The sequence below is a fragment of the Cavia porcellus genome, unplaced genomic scaffold (genome assembly GCF_034190915.1).
Source record: "Cavia porcellus strain 051 isolate PalLab524CR breed Dunkin Hartley unplaced genomic scaffold, mCavPor4.1 scaffold_3, whole genome shotgun sequence".
In the NCBI taxonomy this organism is placed as follows: Eukaryota; Metazoa; Chordata; class Mammalia; order Rodentia; family Caviidae; genus Cavia; species Cavia porcellus.
The window spans coordinates 10361123-10368754 of NW_026947486.1; positions in this window are offsets into that span (position 1 = coordinate 10361123).

Sequence of the window (7632 nt, forward strand, 5' to 3'; positions counted from 1 at the left end):
GCGAGGGATCGCTTCCAGGAACAGCCCCCAAGGTGGGGCGGAAGGCTTCGCCTCCCTCTCGCGCCAGGGGGTGCTCAGGAGCTCTCTACTCCTCCGCAGACCAAGTTGAGCGGAGCGCAATTCGCGGCGCAACGCTGGGAAAGAACCCTGCGACTCCTTATCGAGCGGCCTATCCTCTTGGCATCTAGGCTCCTTGGTCTCATCGTTGTCTAAGCCTTCCTCGTTCTCGGAGTCAGACGACTCCGAGGCCTGAGCCCCGTCTTCCTCCTTTATATCTTTGTCTCCTTTGATGGACCCCTCCCGGGAGCTCCCTGACTGGGCCTGTTCGAATGTCCTACGCACTTTAATGAGCTCTTGAGAACCTTCCCTGCAACCACCCTCGCTCTTCAAGCATGCATATATCATTTCCCACAGTGGCCGAGCGAAGACCGAAGCCCCGCCCTCCCTTTCCGCTAGAGAAAGATCCCTGCCCAACTTCTCCCACGAGGGCAGGTTTAAGTGCCCTGTGGGCAAGAACCAGGGAGCGAAACTATCAATCTCCTCAAAAAAGCTCTCCAGCGTTTTGCGTCCCACCTTGAGGTCTCTGGACTTTAAGAGCTTCCGGAGGACCTGTACCAAGGGCTGGGTGTCGTTACTCGGTACGTTACCCATATTTAATATGTTACTCACCGCGTGAGGCCCAAAAATCCGCCACTTACGCGTGAGCCTGAGGGGAGTCTAAAAACCCTGTAGGTGCGCGCCACCCAGGGCCCAGGTTTATCCCCTACTCACCTGTCTCGCAGTGCTGTATCAAGGAACGTTGTCCACTACCACGTCTCGGGGGTGATCAGTTGTTCCCCGTACGGGCCACCAAATGTCGATGTCGCTCCCGGCCGGCAGGAAGGACACACGACAAAGTCTGGCAGTGGACAACCTTTTCTTTTATTTTCTCTCCGTACAGCCTGCCCTGGGATCGCTCCCAGCCGAAGCCTCCTCTGGTCCGCTCCCCGCGGCTCCTTCCGTGCTTCGCTCCGAAGCCTCTACCGGTCTGCTCTCCGCGGCTCCTTCCGGGCTTCTTCTTCCCCCCAGGGGTGGCACCAGTATATATACGGATACAGTGTCCAATCATGTTAAAGTAAGCAAGGCAAGCTGATTGGCTAACATATTATTGAGCGGGTTGTTTACGCGGTAAGCAGGAAACTAACGTGCTCGATGGGAGGGGTAATCTAACTCAGGCTTTACTCTTTACCACAGGCCGCATGATCGCTATATGCGGCGGCTCGGCAATGTGGTGGCTCCCAACATATAACCATTAATGTAAATGGTCTCAATGCACCAATTAAAAGAAACAGAATAGCAGAATGCATCAAGAAACAAAATCCAACCAAATGCTGTCTACAAGAAACCCATCTAACCCAAAACGATACTCATAGACTGAAAGTCAAAAGATGGAAAACAATACTTCATGCAATAGAACCCCCCCCCAAAAAAAAGCAGGAGTAACCATTCTGTTTGCAGACAATGTGAATTTTAAACCAATAATTATCAGAAGAGGTACAGAAGATCACTACATACTGGTTAGGGGAAAACTTCAAGAGGAAGAGATAACTATCTTAAATATATATGCACCAAATTCCAGAGCACCCAGTTATATAAAACAAGTATTAACAGAAATGAAAAACCAAATTATCAGTAACACAATTGTAACAGGAGACCTTAAAACACCATTGACACCAAGGGACAGATCAACCAGACAGAAAATCAGCAGAGAAATAACAGAACTGAATCACACCTGTGAACAAATGGACTTGATAGACATACACAGAGTGTTCCATCCAACAACAGAATACTGTTGGTGGGAATGTAGACTAGTGCAACCACTGTGGAAATCAGTCTGGAGATTACTCAAAAAGCTAGGATTGGAAGTCCCATCGACCCAGCTATTCCACTTCTAGACACATTCTCAAAAGAACTAAAAACATCATACCACAGTGATATATGTTACACCCACGTTTATAGAAGCACAATTTGTAATAGCCAGATCTTTGAAACAACCTGTGTCCATCAACTGAGGAATGAATAAAAAAGATGTGGTATTTTTATACAATAGAGTACTACTCAGCAATAAAGAATGATTACATTGAAATATTTATAAATAAATGGACACAACTTGAGACCATACTCATAAGTGAAGTAAATCAAACTCACATATATAAATCCCGTATAGTCTCCCTAGTATAAGAAATGGTAAGAGTACATAAGAGTTTATGGTAATCATGATTCCCCATTACATTGCTTTGAAACCTTATAATGTTTTCATTCATTAGTTGGAATGGTTTTATCCTGATTTGTTTGATTTTATTATCTGTGAGAGTATGAACAGCTATTTTGAAGAAAAGAAGACATTATAATAGCCAGTGCTGATTTAATATCATCTTACTCTAAAGTCCTACCATGCTTTTGTTCTTCTGTTTCCATTGGTTCTATCATATTGTATCTTATTGGAGTTTATTATGCTTGATAGGATAAACAAATTTTCAATGGAAAATGAGATAATTTAGTAGCCATTGTTCGTTCTCTGTTATTTGGTTCTGAATGCTTTGTAATACTTTCATTCTCTTGAATGGTTCTATACTATTTTGTTATATTTGATACTATTGTATATGAAGTTATGCTCAGCTATTTCAAAGAAAGAGATATTATGGTAGTTACTGTTAATTATTTGTTGTCTTCTGGTGAAATACTGTGTTGTTTACAGTGTTCTGTTCTGATCTGCTTTGTTATGTCCTCTTTTGTCTTAATCTCTTTAAAATTAAAAATTAAAAAAGAAAAGTGAAATGATGCCAGGCCCAGTGGTGCACACCTATAATCCCAGCATTCTGGGAGTCTGAGGCAGGAGGATCCTGAGTTCAAACCCAGTCTGGGCAACTCAGCAATTTAGGGAGACCTTGTCTCAAAATATGAAATAAAAATTTTAAAACAGCTGGAAATGTAGCTCGATGCAAAGACGCTGAATTCAATCTCCAGGACTGAAGAAAGAAAGGAAAATAAAAGAAAAAACTAGGTAGGAGTGAGGAATAAAAGGAGAATTCAGTCACTTGTAGATGGCATTCGTGGTGACAGGTGCCATGGGAGACCAGTCCCCAAATCCTACATAGATCTTGAGGGTGACAGAACCTCTTCCAGAAGTACTACTTAGCTGTTAGGACCTAGACCCTAAGATTCATAGCCCTGAGACCCTCAGTAAAGATCTTGGGAGTCATGGTGCATTCTAAGAGAGTAGACCATGTCAACAGTCTTTGACAGTGAGCAGCTTAGTGGCCTTTACCATATCCATGCTCCCAGTTTGTGTTCTTCAGAGATCCCAAGAACATCAAAGGCTCTAGAGCAGGAAAGAAGTGTCCCAGAAATCACTATTCCTGCCAACTAGGTCCTCCAAGCCAGCATGAAGTCATTTGCAATGTCTTGTCTTCAAGAATTGGGGACCAGACACTTGCATGAATTTGTCTCTTGGAGCCAAGGTGGATTGCCTTCTAAGGATATTTTGGAGCAGGCCATGCAGCTTGTACCACTTTATCTTAGGATGTTTACCTTGCAAGTATGAACCTTCATGTGAAAAGTACTGCTATTTGGTAAATGTTCTGTGCTGGTGAAAACCATGGAAAGACCACAAAAAAATAGAGACAGTGGTATAGGGAATGTTGATCAAAGTACACAAAACTTCTATTAGAAAGAATAGGTTCATAGATCTGTTTGTACATCATGGTAACTACAGTTAATGATAGTATGTTAGGTATTTGAAAATTGCTTGGAGAGTAAATTTTTAGTGTTTCACCACACACACACACACACAAATAATAAGTATGGAAGGAAAGCATATGTTAAATATCTTGACTTAGTCATTCCACAATTGCTATGGCTTAAATGTATCCCTACAAATTAATGCATTAGAAATGTAAGTCTCCAATGCAGCAGTGTTGAGAAGTAGGAGCTTTAGAAGATGATTAGGTCATGAGAGTAGAGATCTCATGACTGCATTAATGCTGTTATCATGAGAATGGGTTCATTATCACTAAAGTGTGTTTATCATAAAGCTTGGTCCCCTCGTGCTCTCTCACACTGCCTTGCACTTCTGCTTTCCACCATGAGATAGAGCAGCAAGAATGCTCTTACCGGATACAAGACCCTATACTTTGGATTTCCCAGCCTCCAGGATGTAACAAATAATATCTGTTGTTTATAAATTTACCACTGTCAGGTATTCTGTTATAGTAACATGAAACAGACTAATATAATGACGTATATACAGATAGCAAGACAGTATGTTGCATACTATGAATATACACAATTTTCACTGGTCAGTGAAGAAAATGTTAAAAAATAAAACAACAACAACAACAACAACAAAAAGAAATACAGAGAAATACCCAAGAAGCCTCATCTTTTCAAGCCTCAGCTGTCTGAGCCAGAAGCCAGCATCAACCACCAGAAAAGTGAGTGAGCAGCCTCTGGATCATTCAGTGCTTAGCCTCAGAAGCAACATAGTGACACTGAGCAGGGTAGAGAAGAGGTGTCTCTTCTGACCCCTGCCCAAATTGCAGATTTCTAAGCAAAATAAGTGGTTTTTTAAGCTACTAGGTTTTCTGGTAGTTTATAAAATAGTAATACGTAACCAGAACAAGCATCCACACCTTGAAAAGTATATGGCTGCTGAATTCTCAAAGTCCTGTCCAACTGTGGCAGGAACAGCACTATGTGTTCACCAGGCCTTATCTTACTTACCAGATTCATCAATTAACTGCATTTCCTGGCAGCCTGCAGTAGGGCGAGATCAAAGACTGGGTTCTGGACGGTAACATGTGACAGCATGCGATCTGATCTCAAATTTTCTACCCAATCTTACATGCTCATTCCCACCCCTCCTTGGTCCAATTGACAAAAAAGACCAGCAGAGGACTTGAAGGTCCTACAAGAAAGAAGAACTAAAGGATAGAAAGAGCCTGGCCACTTGAATCACTTCATAGTAGACTGCAAGTGTATGACCACTGGTGTTTGAGGGTTATTTGTTGTAGCAACTAGCCTTCCCTGAGTGATACACACTGACCTTACTTTTACCTCCAAAGAACTATTTGAAGAAGGGCATAGAAAATACTCTTGATTTTTCACTTTGTATCTTATGGTTTTGTAAATAATTATTAACACTCCTCTCTTGCCTTCTTCCCTAGACTATAAAGTCCCCTAAGGAAAATTATATGCCTGAATAACTGTATCTTCCAAGGGCTTAACAAGGTTCCCTGCATCAGTCATCAACAATCATCAACACTACTCAATCATCAACATTACTCACTGACATTTATTGAACAAATCCTCTGAATTCCATGTATCTTTAAAGTATTTAGTCTATGCCATAGCACCATGAAGTACTATTATTGCTACCTCCAACTTAAGAAATGTAAGGTTAAGTGACTTTTCCAAGGCCATTCTGCCAGTGCTGGCCTTAAAGCCTGTGTTCCTCATCACCACTGCCTCTGCCCAAGCTCTATGCAGATTAGTATATGCCCTTTCCAACAGCTGGGGTCTGTGAAAACAGAAGGCAACCCCAAGTAAGCATTTGCCATGCTCTTCTTCTGACAAGGGCTTTGTACTAACCCAAGCAGCAGAATGCCAGGCCTGATGATTTTCCCTTCATAATCACCAACCTGGGACACAGGTCTCCCCAGTCACAAGTGACTCCAGCCATGCTGCAGCTGCAACAGGAAACCTTCCCAATATGCCCCATGTGGCCATCTGGCTCCAGCTGTCTCCTGCATCTCCAGCCAGCCACCCAGGCCACCTCCAGGCTGCCAAAGACGTCCAATAAGGCATGTGAATGTTGTCCCTGGATATTCATCCATCGCTACTCATACTCCCAAGGCCAGCTCTGCATTCTTGCCCTTGGTGCAAATGCACCAAGACAGAAAGAGAGATTGCCTCTCTCTCTCTCTCTCTCTCTCTCTCTCTCTCTCTCTCTCTCTCTCTCTCTCTCTCTCTCTGTGTGTGTGTGTGTGTGTGTGTGTGTGTGCACATGTGCATGAAAGGATTCACCTGGAAATGCCAACCCCCACCAAAGATGTTCCCAGCCCTCATTTGTACACACAGTCTTCAAACATCAAAGTGTTTGTTAAGTGTAAATATTTTTATTCCAACCCCTCCTTCTCCTCCCTCTCCTCTTCCATCCAGGCTTTGAGCTCAGTGGATGCCAGGAGACCTCTCCGACTCAGAGCCTCCAACTCAGAGAGGATAGGTTTTGGAAAAGGGCATTTCCAGGTCCCAGCAGGCAACCAGCAGCTGAGCCTGACAGCCACTGGACTGGGCTGCTGGAAGCAGCAGGCTCATAGCTTGGTGCCTGTTTCCATAGAAACAGACAGGTCATGGGAGCCTTCCCCACACGGGCTGTTGTTCAAGTGCTCCCTGGGGTTGCCTCTTTCCCTTGCTGTGCCAGTGCCCAGACCTGCCCTGAAAAAGTGTCCAAGTCTAGGGGAGCTGGGGGGCTTCCACGAACACTGAATTCCTGGGCACTGAGAGTCTGCGAAGCTATCTTGCTTGGTGTGATTGCTAGCCTCCAGTCCTCTGCTAGCCTTCGCTGGCTACTCAGTGCTATGTCCAGTTAGTTTTCCCACAGTGCCCTCCAGCCTGACAAAGGTCTCAGAGCCCATCTAGAGAGCCCAGGTAAGGTCACGCTCAGAGGAGGCACCAAGCCACCAGGGGCAGCCACTCGTTCTCCTCTGATAAAACCCTGTTATTAAGTACCTGTCGGCTCCACAGTTCCTGTGCCCTGCAGGTCAAATTTTGCTCTGCCTCTTCATTTCCCTGCCACCCCTGTGCTGCGCATCTCTCATTAAACAGAAACCTTGCAAACTGAGTGACTTTCCGAGTCCCTGAAGTGAGCATGCTTGTGGCTGTAGCAGAGAGAATGGAGGATGAGCACACAGATTGAAGTCTGACTCCCAAGGTTCATTTCTGCTGCCAGCCATCTCCTCCGCCTCTGCTTGGAGAGGGCACCTCGAGGAGGATGTTCTCTGATGGTGTTCCAGGTTCTGGCCATTGTCACACTTGAAACCCTAGCCTCCTGTGGTAGCTCTTCCCACCACTGGGAGGCTTGTTCACAGCCTCCTCTGGCCTCCTGCAGATGAGGCCTCCTGAGGCAGGACTTGATCCAAACTCTGCAAAGTTCAAAAGGCACTCTGGGAGAAGCCCGGGCTTTCTGATGGTGTTGACAACTCCTGCTTGGAGCTAGAGGTTGAAATGCCAGCCCATCAGCAGGAACTAAACAGCTCTTAAGGTGGGAGGACACTCAGAACTATTGATCAAGGATGCGCAGACTACATCTATAATTAGACCAGAAAGCTGCTTGCACATCAGAAAGAAAAACATGACCGTGGCTTCACCAAAGCCCATGATGTATCAGGATTCAAAAAACAAACAAAAACCCTGCAACTGAAAATACTCTGTGCTGTTAATTCTTTTCTCTAAAAGGTCCCCTGTGTGTCACACACTTCAGTGCTATTACGGAGCAGGCAGATGTAATAAAAACTGTTCAAAAGATGGCAAGTTGATCACAACTCAAGGTCCCAGCTCTAAGGTGACCATGAGTTCCCAGACCAGGGCAGCCCA